This window comes from Eucalyptus grandis, chromosome 11 (genome assembly GCF_016545825.1).
Source record: "Eucalyptus grandis isolate ANBG69807.140 chromosome 11, ASM1654582v1, whole genome shotgun sequence".
Taxonomy (NCBI): domain Eukaryota; kingdom Viridiplantae; phylum Streptophyta; class Magnoliopsida; order Myrtales; family Myrtaceae; genus Eucalyptus; species Eucalyptus grandis.
Genome location: NC_052622.1, coordinates 32,410,732 through 32,427,872, shown reverse-complemented (window position 1 = coordinate 32,427,872; position 17,141 = coordinate 32,410,732). Strand labels below are relative to the sequence as shown.

Here is a 17,141-nt window from a genome sequence, read left to right as displayed (position 1 = left end):
TTCATATCAATTTTTTGACATGAAACTTTTTAACACCACTCACACATGTATCTCAATCGAGATAAAATTGGAAATGAATATGTCATAAATATATAAACTAGTATGAAAAGAAAATTCCAAGCGTCTAGCTTATCACTAACATAAATTTATCAGAAAAATCCGTGCAGCACACTATTATCTTGTGAACGAAGTACATTAGTAAAAGAACTTTGTTTCATAATAAACTAAGATTAACGTTCACTTTCTCAACTTTTTTAAAGAAAAATAGGTTTGTTATCTCGTCAATGGAGTGTATTGATGAATGAAGTCTCCGCCAAACAAAAAAACTGAACCCAACGAAAAATTGCGTCAGCTGAAATTGAAAACCTAATCGCATTGAGTTCGGGGGTAGTCCTAGTCGTATACGAGATTCTCGACTCGAAGACATGTGGTGGAGTACAAGATAGAACAATCGGGCATATGATCCTATATTTAAGCAGTGTTAAGAGGAACGTAGAGAGTGGTAGATACGCATTGGTCCTAATCAATTATCAACCGAGAGATATGTCGATCCCGATCAGTAGTTCCAACAAGAGCAAGATCCTTGTTTTCGGAGGCACCGGTTACCTTGGAAAGCATGTCGTGGGGGCAAGCGTGTCGTCCGGCCACCCCACCTTCGTCTTCACTCGGCCGGCCACCCCTCATACGCCTCCTTCCAATGTGCACCTTCGCGACGAATTTCGATCTCTCGGTGTTACTCTTATCGAGGTCTCTCTCTCTCTCTCAAAATACTGCACAAGTGTTATAACTTATCATCTATCTTCTCTCTACACATGACCAATCAAAAGTAATCATGCGTATCAACCATCTACGGGATTTTTTTCGAAACATGAATCAAGGCTAGCAGATTTGCCAATAAAAAAGGAAGTCACCTTACAATTATTCTTTGAACAACCACGAACTTAACACAACAACTTCCGATTTGCAACGTAAAGCATGGAAATGCATGAAAACAGGGGGAACTAGAGGAGCACGAGAAGATGGTATCCGTGCTCAAACAGGTCGATATTGTGATCTCGGTGCTCCCGAATCCTTTTTCTCCTGATCAAGTCAAAATAATCGATGCCATAATCGCCGCCAGCAACATAAAGGTAAACAGCCTTCTTTTCCGGGAAATAGAAACTATTCCGTGCCTCAGGGAATAGTTTCTAACACATACTATTCCGTTTTCTGCCAAATATAAACACATACTAACAAGAACTTCTTCCGTTTTCTGCGGTTCTAGAGGTTCATCCCATCCGAGTTTGGGTGCGACGTGGACAGGACCACCGCCCTCCCGCCATTCCAGGCATGCCTGGACAAGAAGAAGAAAATGAGGAGGCTCATCGAAGCATCGGCCGTTCCCTATACCTTCGTCTGCGCCAACTGCTGTGCTTCATACTTCATCAATCTTCTGCTTCACACACACGACCCTCGACCTGACCTCGTTGTCTATGGGACTGGCGACGCAAAGGGTCCTTCCTACTATATCTATTCCAGATTCTAAATAGTAAGCAGCTAGTGATAGCTCGTCAGTATTGATGGCTCACTGAATCTATGCTACTGTATTGTCAGCTGTGCTTAATTACGAGCAAGACATCGCCAAATACACAATCAATGCGGCAATCGACCCAAGGACGCGCAACCGTGTTGTGATTTACCGTCCGCCGGGGAACGTAGTCTCTCAGAACGAGCTGATCTCGTCGTGGGAAAAGAAAACGGGTCAGGGTTTTGAGAAAAAACTGGTGCAAGAGGATGAGGTGATCAAGCTCTCCCAGAGTAAGTCGGGACTTATTGCATCTATATTACGGTTTCAACTACGACGTCGACCGAGTTTCTTGTCTATGATCACACGTCGTGGAAAATAACTTTTTTTTTGCGATACTCGTAGCCCTGCCAAGCCCACAAAACATATGGGTGTCCATCATGCACTCCGTATTCGTGAAGGAGATACGACGAGCTTCGATCTAGACGAGGACGACCTCGAAGCTTCGAGCTTGTATCCAGAAGTCGAGTACACCACCGTCGACCAGCTCCTTGACATATTCCTCGTTGACCCTCCAGAGCCTGCTTGCACTCCATTGGAATGATCGGCCGCTGTACTCCATATGTCAACGACTTGGCCTAGAAGACAATTAACGATCGTTTCTCGTTTTAGAGGGCTTGAACTCGAATTGTAGTCGATGGGATCGTGCTTTGTTCATCAGCGTGGTGGTTAAATTAATAGAGAGAGAATGTCGACGTGATATTTGTGGTTTTCCTAGATGTAAATACAACGTGAAGACCAGTGCCACTTCCTTTTTCTTCTTCTTATTTTGCCTTCACCACTTAGACTCCAGGTGTTTTGTGAAAAACGAATCACTTAGAAATTACTTTCTTAAAAATGATCAATTATTTTAGGAAAAATATGTTTCGAGTCATTTATTTTTGGTGAAACAAATGCATTCTTTAGTTGGGATCGCTTCCGGTAAACGAGATATTTTATAAAACAAACATAAAATTAGAAAATGGAATTGGGGAAATACTTCGAATTAAATTGTTTCTTGAACAAAAATTGGACATAGACTATGTGACCGCACGAAGAGCGGAGCTGAACTTCTGTTACTAGCCGAAAAGAAAATCCATCGATAAATGGCATTTGAATTAACGCTCAGACTAGTGTTCAAATTTTAAACAAAAGTAGGGCTTTGTACGAAAGAAAAGGCGAATAAGTAAATGAAAGAGAAGCGTGTGGGAATGATTAATCATCTAGAAAGTATGTAGGGATTAATCAGTCTACATCAGGAAATTTGTCCAAAATGTGCTTGTCTAAAAAGTACTAAAACTTTTGACAATTTATTAATTTAGTCATTTCAATAAAAAAAATCGTTGATATGACAATCTAGTTAACACCAGCTATCCTACAAAGCACGGCCTACACTGATATGGATGATTTTCTATTTCTAAATTTTTTTTCTTAGTTGCTTGCCTTAGCAAGGACCCTCACTAAATCTAGACGAGGGCATCATGGACCTTGCTTGTGCCCAATAACTTTGGTTGGCAAAGGGAAATAGGGAAAAAGGAAAAAGAAAAAGGCGAGAAAAACTTTTGGATACTAAAAAGAAAATTGAAAAATTATCAATTTCACCGCTGACTATGCCATGTAGGATAGTTAGCGTTCACGTGAGCAATTTCTTACCAAAACTAGTTGGAGGATTTATATTAGACAATAGTCAAAGGGTGAATTTATAATTGAATTAGTCGATGTACAATCAGTTTATGACTTTTTTGAAGAATATCCCCACTGCGCTGAGACAAAATAACGCATTGGAATCATCGACCACATAGGATGTGTGCCAGTGGGATTCATCCGCTCAAATACCATTCAAGTTGAACAAGTCAAAAATGGTTCGACCCATACGTCCAGAGGCCTCCGAATGCCCAAAATCAAACAGAAGAATGTGAGAATACAAGAAAACCTTTTCGACTAGATGAGGATGAAAGAGGTTGAGCACCGGAAAAAGCTAAAGGTACATGAGCCAATGGACTGCCATTTCCAGAAGTCGAAACAATCAAACGATTCGTCACTCTTTTGGAAAAGACGACTTGCGTGAGAGAGCCGTCGACAGAGCGCTCGGCTTTTCTAATGCACAGTCCAAATCTTTTTTCTTTTTTTTTTTTGGTAGAAGAGTCCAAATCTTTTTGATTATGTGGAAAATCCCGAATCTGCGAAGACATAGTTGAATTCGCTGAACGACAACGTTTGCTCAATCCAGTGGGCATTTTTTTGTTTTAAGATTAATGCCACCGAAAACCTCAAATTTTTTACTAGTATCACGTTTGCTTCAAATTAATTATTGCATCGCAAAAATTCCAGAATCAGTACACACCTTGTCACATTTACATCAAATTAATTTTTGTGTTACAAAAACTCCTATATTGATATACCCATACGGCCATACCACATATTCATGTCACATTTGTGCATCCTAGTTTGGGATTTTTTGTAATACAAAGATTAGTTTGAAGTAAATGTTACATGAGTATACCAATTTAGGGGTTTTGATGATGTTAACCCTTTTCTTCCTATCTGAGGATATTTTAATGTTTGTGATGTTTCATGCTATCTTGTGTAACTATAGTAATTCGAAGGCTCATTTGCTATACAAAGCTTACACCATCGACGGTCAATGTCCCCCGATAATGAAAGGAACATTAGGACAAATGTTAGAATACTTAAATAATAAATCACGCCTTAATCTAATAGCCATAAGCTCTGAATTCGAATCTTTCGAGACCTTATTTGTCTCTCCAATTAAATTTTCATGTTTCAAATAATAAACCACGCATTTATCAAATAGCTTAAGTTTATAGAATGGTTGCGCAAAATAGAGACAGTTGAGAATACATCAAAAAAGGAAATTTCACTCGACATGAGAACATCGAGAGCATCATCGATAGACGATCTCCACACTAAGATTTGGATTCTGAAGGTAATTTAATCGATGCAAAAACTACAAAATAAAAAAGAAAAGAAGAAGAAGATTGACAAGGATTCAACCATTCAAAGTCCCACCGCACTAAATCAACCTTTGATACATAATTTCAACCTCACAAGTCACAAGTCACGGCACGAGCAATTACAAAAGGAGGAGCTTCGGACTGAGGTTGAACTTGTCCTATCCTGATTGGAGACCAACATTCTCCCGACTTGGAGTAGTCTTGACCCAACCAACTGCCGCTCCTTTCTTGAAAGGAAGTGAAGACGACATGTATTTGGAGGAAAATGTGATTTTCATTGTATATTCTTTGTATAAGCATGCTCGTATTTATAATACAAATGAGAATCAAGGAAAGAATAAATATGATTACATTTTTCTATTCTATCTTCATATACCCATGACCGAATCAATTATAGTCATAATCAATAATAAAATCAATTCTTTCTCCACTACTCTCTCTCAAGTTGGCGGCTTATATATGTCAAATATGCCAAGCTTACTTAGTAAATGGATATGCTGTCTTTGGCAAAAGGGTTTTATAAAAATATTTGCAAGCTGTTCAATTGTTCCAATTCCTCAAGTTGTAATGATTCCCTATTGAACTTTTTCTCAAGTGAAATGACAGTTGACCTTTGTATGCTTTGTCTTTTCATGAAAGATAGGATTTGCTAGTAATTTAAGTGCAGCATCATTGTCACAAAATAGCTCGGTTGCTCCATCGAGTTCTGCTCCAAGATCCAAAACAGACCACGTATCCAGATTATTTCACAAACTGTTTTTGTCATAGCCGATATTCTCGATTCCGCTGATGATAAGGAAATGGTTGATTGCTTCTTAGTCTTTCACGAAATAAGAGAACTTATCGTGTAATAGGTGTTCTATTCATTGGGCAAGTCGCATAATCAGTATGATAAAAGCTATCATCTTCATGTCACAATCACGAGATAATAGAATTCTAAGTCCTTGACATCCCTTCAAATATTACAACCTTTAGTGTTGTATTTATATGGGATTGCTTTTGATTATGCATGAATTGACTTTTTATTTATATGCAAAACATATATCAAGTTTGGTCATAGTGAGATGGATCAATTTCCCAACAAGCCGTTGGTAGCATGATGGATCTTGAAGCAACCGATCTTTATCATATTCAAATGTTGTAAGTTTGGCATTTTGTTCAATAGGAATGACTACTGGCTTGCATCTTGATAACCCTATTTCGATATAATCTCTGGACAAATTTTTGTTGACTAAGACATATCCTTTATCGATCTAGCTATCGCAATCTCAAGAAAGTATTTGGGAGGCCTTAAGTCTTCGATATGGAAATTTAAATGCAGATATTCTTTAAACTTTCCAATGGCAGAATCGTCATTTTCCATGATAAGTATGTCATCAACGAACTTTGGTCCAAGAGAACAAAGCATAGTCATGCTTGCATAGTCATGCTTGGAGTGTTGAAAGCTCGCACTTGTAAGTGTAGTAGTAAATTTTGCGTACCATAGCTTGCATGTGGGTGTCGCGACCTCTTTTTTCGGTGCCCGCAATCGGATATGGGCGCCTAAGGAGGCTAATGGCTCGGCTGAATTAATTAAAGCCCGGACTCTCCCAAGTCCACCAATTCACGACTTAATGGTTCAATTTTTTAACCTCGTAAATCAAATTTTAAATTGGAGTCGCCACTAATCGATTTGTGGTGGGTTGATTAGAAACCCAAGTGAAGTATCGGGAGAAATACTCACTCTGCGCAACCAGAGAAATTAGGATCGGGGACTTGATTACACTAGTTAATCACTAATGCCCTTTCGGGTACCTAATCTTGTTTAAACCCTCGGGTTTTTGGATGTTCGAGGGATTTTCCATGCATTTTTGGGAGGAAAAACATTTTTTGAGTCATTTTCTAATTTTTTTTTTTGACAAAAGGGATTTTTTTGGAAAAATACAAGTCTTTTTGGCTTTTTCTACATTTTTTGGCTTTTTCACGAATTTTTGGCTTTTTTGGATTTTTGGCTTTTTTTGGAAAATATGAAATATTTTTTATTTTTTTATTTTTTTTCGGAAAATAAAATATTTTTATATATTTTTAAAATATTTTTGGAAAATAAATTATTTTTTGATTTTTCTCGATTTTTTGGAAATAAAACATTTTTTGATTTTTTTTATTTTTAAATAAAATATTTATCATTTATTTATTTATTTAAAATATTATTTTATATTAAATTAATATAAAATGACCCGGTCGGATCTCGCGGTTGGGTCCGACCCGAGCTAGCGATCCGAATGAGGACGGGCCCACAACGCAGCCCGACTCAGATTTTTTTTTTTTTTTTTTTTTATTTATTTAGTGAAACGGCGTCGCGGCCGGCATTCGGGGACACCCGGTCCGACCCGACAACCCGGCCCGACAAGCCGCTCCGCGACCCGACTCCCCATGAAACCCTACCCGGGTCCGACCCGAATCTCGACCCGGCCTTCCGCCGCCCCCGCAATTTGCGGAATCCCTACCCGGTTCCCGATCCGGGTCCGACCCGACAACCCGGGGTCGCGACCCGGAAAATCGGGAACCCTAGGGTTTCCGAATCGCGGCGCCGAGGCGCAACGGCGGGGACGGCGGCAACGGCGGCGGCGACAGCGACGGTAGTGACGAGGGTTGGACTGCGGAGGGGACAATGGCGATGACGACGACAGGCAGGGGAGGCGGCCAGGGTTTCGAGCAACGGCGACGATGCGTCGGGGGGGCGGTGGCGGCGTCTCCGCTGTTTTACCTGTTTGCAGCAACGACGCGATAAGGCGGTGAACGGTGGCGGCGGGGCTGTAGGTGCAGGGTGACGACGGCGGGGTAGCGACGCAGCTCCTCGCCCTCCGGATCCGGTGCGGCTTGGGCGGGATCGGTCGCGGCGACAGCGTTGGAATGGTGGCGGAGCAGCAGCAGCATCGGCGAAGGCGAGGCTTTGGCTCCCCAGATCTGGTCCTCCGAAACCTCCTCTCTCCGGCTTCGACCTTCTACGACCTCGGCTTCTTCCACTCCGGATCTCTCCCCCTCGGGCTCGCTTGCCGCCAGCCTCCCCCGAAGTCTCTCGGAGGGAGGTCGTTCGAGCTTCGCGACCCGATCTCTCGCGTGCTCGCTCTTTGATCCTCCCCTGAAGTCTCTCAAGGGAAGATCTCCGAGTTCACCGTGCTCTTCGACGGAAGTTGTGCCCTCCTATTTATAGGCAAGGAGGAGGCCGGTCGATGGAGGTTCGGCCGTCGGCCCCGCACACCAACCGGACCCCCGCGGCTGAACCGGCGTCCCATCCGAGCTCCTCCAACAACGCATGCTCGGCATTGAAGGAAACCAATGATGGCGCTTGAGATCCGTCTCTTCCGGCCGACGCCGGCCTACACTCCTCGGCCGTAGGCTCCTTCGCGCGCGTGAGTTGCGAGGCGGAGGGGAAGAAGAGGGAAGAAGGAAGAAGAAGAAGAGAGAGGGGGCCGGGTGGAGGAGAAGGAGGATGGGCCATAAGGGCCCATGCGGGGGGGAGAGAAAGGAGGGGGTCGGGCGCGAAGGCCCGGCCCGATGGGCTACCAATTTTTGTTTTTCTTGTTTATTGATTTTTTTGTTGTTTTTGTTATTTATTTTTTATTATCTAAAAAATAAAAAATAAAAGAAATTAAGGCCTAATTAATAACCTAATCAAAATTTTAGGTGTCAAGTGCCCCTCTTGAAGGTGAGTTCGCAGAGGTTGCATTCAAAGACAAACCTGATACCTAAATTTTGTCCGTACATATGCAATAGATTATATCTTATTTGGGACCTATTGTCCTATACAGAAAAAGAGCAATTTAACATTACACATACTAAAACAGATAAGTAATTACTTACCGGGAGTGAGTGAGATAGGGTGTGAACCCCGAGTTTTGGCAAGTATCAAGGCGTCATCTTACTCGCCGCATGAGGAGATTGCTTTTCCAGGACCCGAACCATTCTTCGGTCTTTGTTAGAGCAATAAGTGATTTGTCTAGGACCCGAACCTTTCTTCGATCGCCTTGACGGGAATTGCTTTTCAGACCCGAACCTTTCTTCGGTCGCCTGTTAGAGCAATAAGTTGGTTTGTCTAGGACCCGAACCTTTCTTCGATCGCCTTGACGGGGAATTGCTTTTCCAGACCCGAACCTTTCTTCGGTCGCCCTTTGTTAGAGCAATAAGTTGGTTTGTCTAGGACCCGAACCTTTCTTGGTCGCCTTGACGGGGAATTGCTTTTCCAGACCCGAACCTTTCTTCGGTCGCCTTGACGGGGAATTGCTTTTACAGGACCCGAACCTTTCTTCGGTCGCCTGTTAGAGCAATAAGTTGTTTGTCTAGGACCCGAACCTTTCTTCGGTCGCCTTGACGGGGAATTGCTTTTCCAGGACCCGAACCTTTCTTCGGTCGCCTGTTAGAGCAATAAGTTGTTTTGTCTAGGACCCGAACCTTTCTTCGGTCACCTTGACAGGAGATGCGCTGACCTTTCTCGGGGCATCTACTTGTTGGGAGAAAGTACTTGGATGATCACAAGTACGAACTCTTGGAGGATACCTGGATGATCACAAGTATCGAAGGGGTACCTGGACGATCACAGGTACAAACTCTTTGGGGATACCTGGATGATCACAAGTATCGAAGGGGTACCTGGACGATCACAAGTACAAACTCTTGGGGATACCTGGATGATCACAAGTATCGAAGGGGTACCTAGACGATCACAGGTACAAACTCTTTGGAGATACCTGGATGATCACAAGTATCGAAGGGGTACCTGGATGATCATAGGTACAAACTCCGAAGGAAGAATCAAGGCATACCTGAGATATTCGTGTGGAAATATCGAGGATGGGTCTTGCATATACGTGAAGGCTTCTCACCTCCTAGTAGTGAGAATATCGAGGACGTACCTTGGATATTCATGAAGGTTTCTCACCTCCTGATAATTGGGAATATCAAGGGCGTACCTGAGATATTCGTGAAGGTCTCTCACCTCCTGGTAAAGGGGAATATCGAGGACGTACCTGGGATATTCGTGAAGGTCTCTCACCTCCTGGTAATTGGGAATATCGAGGGCGTGCCTCGCATATTCATGAAGGTCTCTCACCTCCTGGTAAATGGGAATATCAAGGGCGTACCTAGGATATTCATAAAGGTCTCTCACCTCCTGGTAGTTTGGGAATATCGAGGACGTGCCTCGCATATTCATGAAGGTCTCTCACCTCCTGGTAATTGGGAATATCGAGGACGTGCCCCGCATATTCGTGAAGGTCTCTCACCTTCTGGTAATTGAGAATTTGAATGTGGTACGAGGCTTACCTGGATGGCCACAAGCACTCGAAAAGGTTGGGACACCTGGGTAGCCGTAGGTGTACAAAGTACTGGAATACTTAGATGAACACAAGTATTTAATGATACAACCTGGGACCACTCAGTTGGTCCAAGTGTAAGAAAGCATACCTGGGTAGACGTGAGCACATAAAGCAGTGGAATGCTTGAACAGCTGCTATTATTTGGGGACAACTCGGGCAGGCTGAGTGTCATGAAAAGGAAGTACCTGGACAACGGTGGGTACTTGACGATATGGAGATACCTAGACAGCAGTAGGTATTCCAAGAGATACTTGGTCAGTCACAAGTATCAATATTCTGGGGACAACTCGAACAGGTCGAGTGTCAGAAAAATGGAGTATCCGAACGGTGGCCGGTACTCGAAGACAATAGGGATACCTAGACAGCAGTAAGTATTCAACGATAAAGGGATACTTGGTCAGTCACAAGTATCAATACTCTATGGACAACTCGAATAGGTCGAGTGTCAGAAAAAGGGAGTATCCGAACGGTGGCCAGTACTCAAAGACAATGGGATGCTAAGACAGCAGTAAGCATCGAAACTCAAGGGACAACTCGAATAGGTCGAGTGTCAAGAAGAGAGTACCTAAACAGTGGTAGGTACCTTAAGACAAATGGGGATAGAGATATGCTTACTTGGCAATATCTCTGATCTCTAAGAGTATGTCTGCTATTTGCACAATATGCACACATGATTGTATATGCTGTAAATTCATGAATTTAAATGAGATTCATGCATGATAATTTTGTCAGTTTTGTATCATCTGATTTCCACTGGGGAAGATTTTGAAAGGCAACCTTCATTTAGAATGTAGATGTCTTGAGCATGCCAGATGAGGGACTTTCAGTCTGAAAGGACTTTCCACTCTTTCTCATGGAAAAGGCTATCCTGACCATTGATGCAGGATTTATAAGGACCACACTTCTCACTGTCATCATGTCAGCAAGGGTCTGAGTATTCTCGCAAGTGGTACAACTTTACCAATGTGAGAGGTCTTTGTTGAAATTGTGATGAAAACTTGGTCAATAGCTCATCAAATGGGGCCGTCGAGGTCAAGGCTCATGAATGAAGTGCCGCACGATCATCTCCAGGTTTGCAAGTCAAGAGTCCTGCGAAAAGAGATAGAATAGTCTTGCTCGTACTTCTTCGAGCAATGCTTATAGACATATGAAATCCTACGTTAATTGAAGTGCCCCTAGTCTAAAGAGACTTTTACAATGGGATGCAATGTAGGATTGATTCATGTGTAAAAGGGTGAGAGCTGGTGATTGTCTTGGCATTTGTCACCAGTCTTCCTTCTCACTGTCAAATGGAGGCTCTATCAATTGAACCACAACAACAACTTTTCTTGACTGTATTTTTTACTAGGGGGCATTGGCCTTGCTTTTACCAGGCACACTGCTTTTTTCATGCCCCTATTTTTATTCCAATTCTTCATTCATGGACATTGACCTTGCTTTTATCAGGTAAACTACTTTTTTATGCCCCTGTTTTTTCATTCTTGTTGCCTGAGAGCTGATCTTGACAAGTTCAAGCAAACGCCTTTGTTAGACTATTGAGTCTTCATCTTTTGCCGACGCTTCTGATTATGCTGCTCAAACAGCAGTGGCTTCTGCTTTGCCTCCATGTGAGGGTGAATTTACAAACTCAATTGAGTTGTACAATGGATACAAGTATATAAAGAAAGAGCTGCTCTTCATGACTCTAGGGCACTTAAATTAACGCGAGTGTTCATATGCAATAAAGACATTCAAAGATTGATGCAAGTGCAAGCAAGAAAATTCCTATCTCTCTTCTCACCTTGTGATGCTGCTTTGCCTCTGATCTGCCCCAGTGTGGGGTGGTTCTTGACAAGGATATGAGAGAAGCTTCACCAGTGTAAGGAGCTCAAAGGGGTGAGCAATGAAATGCCTCTCACTATTTTGGTTATCGTACCATTTGCGAGAGAACTCTTTACCCTACAGTCATGGAATCTTATGCACTCATCTCACAAGTGTATAGATGGGGGACTGTGTGTAGGATATGGCTTGCCTTTCATCATTCTGACGCACCTCCTCCAGCATGCTCAATCAATCTTGTATTCTTCACTTAACTGTCTATTCTGATAATCCTCAGTGGAATCAGTGACTTAGACATACAAAATCATCATGCATCTGGAAACGACATGCAACATTTTGAATATGATGGAGTTTGAACTCTTCAAAACAAGTGAATGGTTTTGACTCAAAAAAAAGACCCTATTGACAACTTTAGGAGTTAACATAATGGTGCTTCCAAATATGTTAAATTTTGAACATCAAAAGGGTTATTCGCAAATGGGTGTCGATGGCTGTCCTTATTGATTAGGGATATGACACATGAAGGATCGGCCGGGGTTGGGGATCTGATCGGGCATCTCTGCTTTTGCCCTTGAGACGCCATTTTGCTTGGGAGAGTTTGTCATGCCTCTCATTGATTTGTTATCTTTGTTTTTGAGTCAGTGTAATCCTACAACGACATGCTTCTCATTGATTCGTTATTCTTGCTTTTGACAAATCGGTGATCCCGCAACAAACAAGAGGGAATGTGTTAGTCATGAACTCTTTCAAGAGTTGAATAACTGGAAGAGATACAACTTTACCCTTCACTGGTTTGCAGATGATTGGATGGACCTGAAGTGAGATGGGGACACGAAGTCCTATGTCCCTTGCTTTGTTAGGTCACCTGTTCTCTCGTAATTTGCAAGTGCAAGAGAAGCAAAAATTTTTATTATTTTTTACCAAGTGGCTATCTGCCGCGTCGGGGATTCGAATCCCCGACTTCGGACCTTTTGCTTCTTCCGGATACCACTCGGCTAGAGGCGCCGATGGTGTCCGTAGGGCGCTTCCTTTTTTATTTAACCGAACCGGTTCCTAGACGACACTTCCTTTCATACCGAGCTAGGTAAATCAATATGGGTCACTTGATTTGCCCAAATTAACCATTAAGCTTGTTTCTTGAATCATATGCTTCCTGTCAATAGGAAAAAATATGTCAAAAGTGAGTTCAGATAGTGGGGGTATTGGAAACGATACAAAGTTACCCTTCCCGAGTTTGTATTTGCTGACTCCTAGGGGTATTTGAATGTCGATGACAGCCTTTTCGTCTTGGCACGATTTGACATTTCTTTCGATTGGCCTTCCTCACTCATGGCCATGTATGTATGATTGATGGTTTGTTGATTTATCTTCAACGTCTTTCTTCTGCGGAATTTTTCTTCTGTCTCTGACTATATGGCCATTGGGCAAAGTCATGTACCTCAAGCTTCTATGGAATATCATTGTCCAGTGTGTAGGGCTATAGATCGCCTCGACTGTCTAGATTTTCTCCCTGTTGACAGTAATCACTTTAAAGGAAGGGAAGGAACTTCTTCCTTATGCTTCTGGGCTCGTCGAAGTTGAAATTGTATCGTCTAGCTATTTGGGCACGTCGTGCGACAAGATAGTCCTTTGGCTTAGGATGGAACTGGGCAGGAGTGAGGCATGTCATGGATGCTTCGATTTCAACTATATGCCTGTACCTATTACGTCTCACATTTTGTATCCTGTAAATAGAAGAGAGAGGTTGTCATTCTCAATATTATGTTAAAGGAATAAGACTTACCATTTTTTTGAAACGGGACGTTCCTTTCTGTTTGCCCCCGCTTTCTTGAAAATTTGTTCTCGAGTTTGGTCTGTTCACATGATGTGCTAGCTTCAAATGTCTTTTGTTACATTAAATCAAAGGGATGGGAATGATCTTCTGAGACATAAAGTGAATGAGTCAAAAAGACAAACATGATTAAAGCTAACATCTTGTTTTGACGAAAGCTTTTGGTGATGAAGTGTTTTTTGTTTTCAAAATATGTATTCGGGGAGAAAAAGCATGAGGAAGCCCAGCCTCGCATTCTCCTTGGATGATATTTTCTTTTCATGGTTGGATAACATCATTGGGCTGGTTTGGGATACCGCCTCATGCTTTCAAAACAAAATATTAGAACTGTACATTAGATTACTGGAATGGAAAATACAACAGTAGCACACTAGACAGGATAAGAAACATGAAATTATAAAAACAAGCAACACCCATGAAAACTCCTATGATGAAGGAACACTTTGATAGTGCTGGTTTTGAAATCAAGCGCCTTTGAGTTCCTCGCCTCCAGTAGACTCGAAGTATTCGCATGAGAGGACCATTTCATTGAAGCTACGGAAATGCAACCCATGCAACCAACAGCGATGCTTGCGGGGTAAAGCTCTTATGAACAGTTTTATCATTTCTTCTTCGACCAGTTGAGGGTAGGTTTGCATCATAAAAGCTTCCCACCTCCTTGCATATGCTCGAAAATCCTCCATTGGTCTTCTTCTAAAGTGAACCAAGTTCTCGCAAGACAGTTCAGCTCCAATCTGATGCTGGTACTGATGTAGGAATGTGGAAGACAGCTCATTCCAATCCCTCATGAGGCTGATATCTACTGTGACGAACCATTGTAATGCAGACCCTGTAAGACTTTCTTGGAAGGCTTGAGTTGTAAATGACATCGGGCTATAGTACCGACTTATTTCAGCATGGAGGTACTGCAAGTGGGCCACGGGGCAAGTCGTGCCGTTATACTTGTGGAAATTAGGTATCCACATTTCTATGGGGGTCATGATCCTACCAGGGCAAGACAAGCTTGGTATGTCTTGATTAGGCCACTGGTTTTCCCACTGCATATTCGTTGTAGTGGTGAATTCTTCTGTTTCAGGGAAGTTGGACTCTACCGAAATTACCCCATTGCTTTCTTCCGGGTCAAAATTACCGAATGAGGATAAAGTATTGAAGCTATCCTCATGGTCGGAGGACAAGCTTAGTACTTCGTTAGGATCGTAGCGGATAAAGACGTATGCTTCCTCTTCTGACGGGCCTTCATCCTCGGATGAGAGTAGAAAACAGTTATATGATGAATCGTCAGTTTCATTGTCGAAATAACGTTGGAAGTCCTTGGGGTTGTATTCTGGAGCCGGGAAGTCTTCAGGGTTGTACTCTAGCGGATTGTAGCCTTCAAAGCTGTATTCTTGAGAATGCTCGAAACCTTGGTGCGGTGGCTCGTCAGCAGGTGCTGTATTGATTTGCTTAGGCTTTCTTTTCTTGGCTTCTGGTCTAGACCTTTGAGTAAGGCCCTTCGTTTTGCCAGCTCGATTCAGTCAAAGGAAGTGAGAGACATTGGAGTTTCATTATCTGATTCACTTCCCAAGTTGATAGGGGTTGGTATTCTTTGGACCCTAGCTCTTGGAGTAAGCTTGGGGAGTCGTCCAATCGTGCCCCGGTCTTGAACAGGGGCTGTGTCTTTGATCTCGTACAAAAGCTCCTTGCCTTTCCTAATGGGAAATTTTCCAAGAATGGGTGTTGTTAAAATTGCCCATTTATCATGCAAGGCTTCATTGACATGCTCTTCTCCTATCTCGGCGACTAACGGTTCCTCGTGCTCCGCGATCATTGACTCTTCGTAGGGCAAGCCTATGTCAGGGCTGATGTCAATATCATATTCTTGGTGAAAAACATGAATTAGTTCCCTCCAGGTTTTAAGGGGACTAATCTTTCTGACAATGTACCATCGCAAGGCAAGGCCAGTCAAGCTCGATTGGTATGATTGAATCATCCTTCGAACCAGGTAGGCCTACAAGTAGGTCTCTGGGCGGGAGGTATCAGCATACCTTTCGCATTCAGGTGTTTTGAGCTTTTCAGGAATCTCAATGCCGACGTAATTGGACAGGTCCATGGGATTCTGTTCATGCAGCTGGCTTAACTTTTTCATGATCCTTTCAAACTGTCTATGGTACTGGCCATTTTCTGGCAAATATGCGGGTGTCATGACGGCAACTACAGAGTTGGGCTCAGCTTGAGTGGATTTCATTTGTCTCGAAAGTTGTCGAAGGACAATGGACATCTGTCCTACGCCGTCTTCAATGTTAATGAGGCGATTTTGTACCTCATTCTGATCAGGCCCTAATGCATGAGGCCAATCGCGAGCTATTGGTGGCCGGCGATTCATAATTACCCTGTTCGTTGCAAAAACAATGAATGAGCACGAAAGTAAACAAAGATTGACCCATGGCAATGGTCTAACTGCTTTTTTATTTATCAAAAGAGGATTTATAGACTGCCAACTCTAACATCTAGAAATTGAAATTGAAAAGACAGGATGAAATACTAGATATTAAACAAGAGTCCCTAAACAATGGGACAGAACTTTCACACTATTTACACTAAAGGGCACATGATTGCCAATTTATATGCGACGAGGAGCCTTGTTCTTGCGAGAACGCCTGCTTCCTTGAACTGGCTCTAAGGTGTGCATCCAGTCCATTCCCAAATCCCTCTCCATGAGCTCTGCTTGCTCGTGTTGGCTGCTCTCGCTGATTGAGTGAGGGACTAATGGCTTCCATCTTTTCGGGATGCGATAGTTGTGGATGTAGGACATGGAGGCGTGGTGGGCTTTTTCTTCTCCCTCAAGCCCTTCAGGTATCACAATCCTTTTGCGATGGCACTTGTCCCAGGTTTCCTCAGCGGTAGAAATTTCGAATTCATAGTCACGGCTTGTGTTGAAAAGAACTGGAGGGACCATCATCTTGAAAGGCGGTGGAATCTCCTGAAGTGCTCCATATTGTCGTGCTACCCAATACGGGTAATAGGGAATGGCGCCGGTGAGGCCGAGCAACAGAATTGGGCGGGTGCGTATGTAAGCAAAGCGAGCCCTCTTTTCATGGAACCAACCAGCACACCATTGGAATGCCTCAGGAGCTGGGTCTCTTAGGAAGCTTACCCAATTTAAACAACTTTGATTGGGAATATACGGTCCTAAAACCATAAATTTTTGTAATGGATTTTCAAAAGCATTTGTTTCGACGACGATCGCATGAAGTCTCGAAATTTGCTTAGGTGAGAAAAGAACCAGACTTGTAAAATTTCAGGAGAAGCTCGCATGATTTTCTCCAAGTTGTCTTTAAAACGATTAAAGGACAAGAATGTTTCAGTTAAAATCATGTTGACATAATTCCCCCTCTTAAGATCTCGATCAACTATCCATGCCATCTTGGGAGTTATGGCATTTCTTTGATGGGGAAGATGATGAGCCCGAAAAGGCCGGGAGGAAAATCTCACTTTTTCGGGTCATAGGTTGATTTTGAAAACATGCATTCATGAATTCTAAAGGGCATACATTATGGTTGTTTTCAAGAATTTGCTTCATGACATGGATTTCAGTTCCTAAAAGTCGCGCCAACCCGCACCATGGGAGGGCACCTATTGAT

The 17,141-nt window shown here is 42.8% G+C and overlaps 1 pseudogene; it reads left to right on the top strand.

Moving 5' to 3' along the window:
• The first annotated feature begins 543 nt into the window (after positions 1-543).
• Positions 544-2,320, top strand: LOC120289887 (annotated as a pseudogene).
• The last annotated feature ends 14,821 nt before the right edge of the window (positions 2,321-17,141 follow it).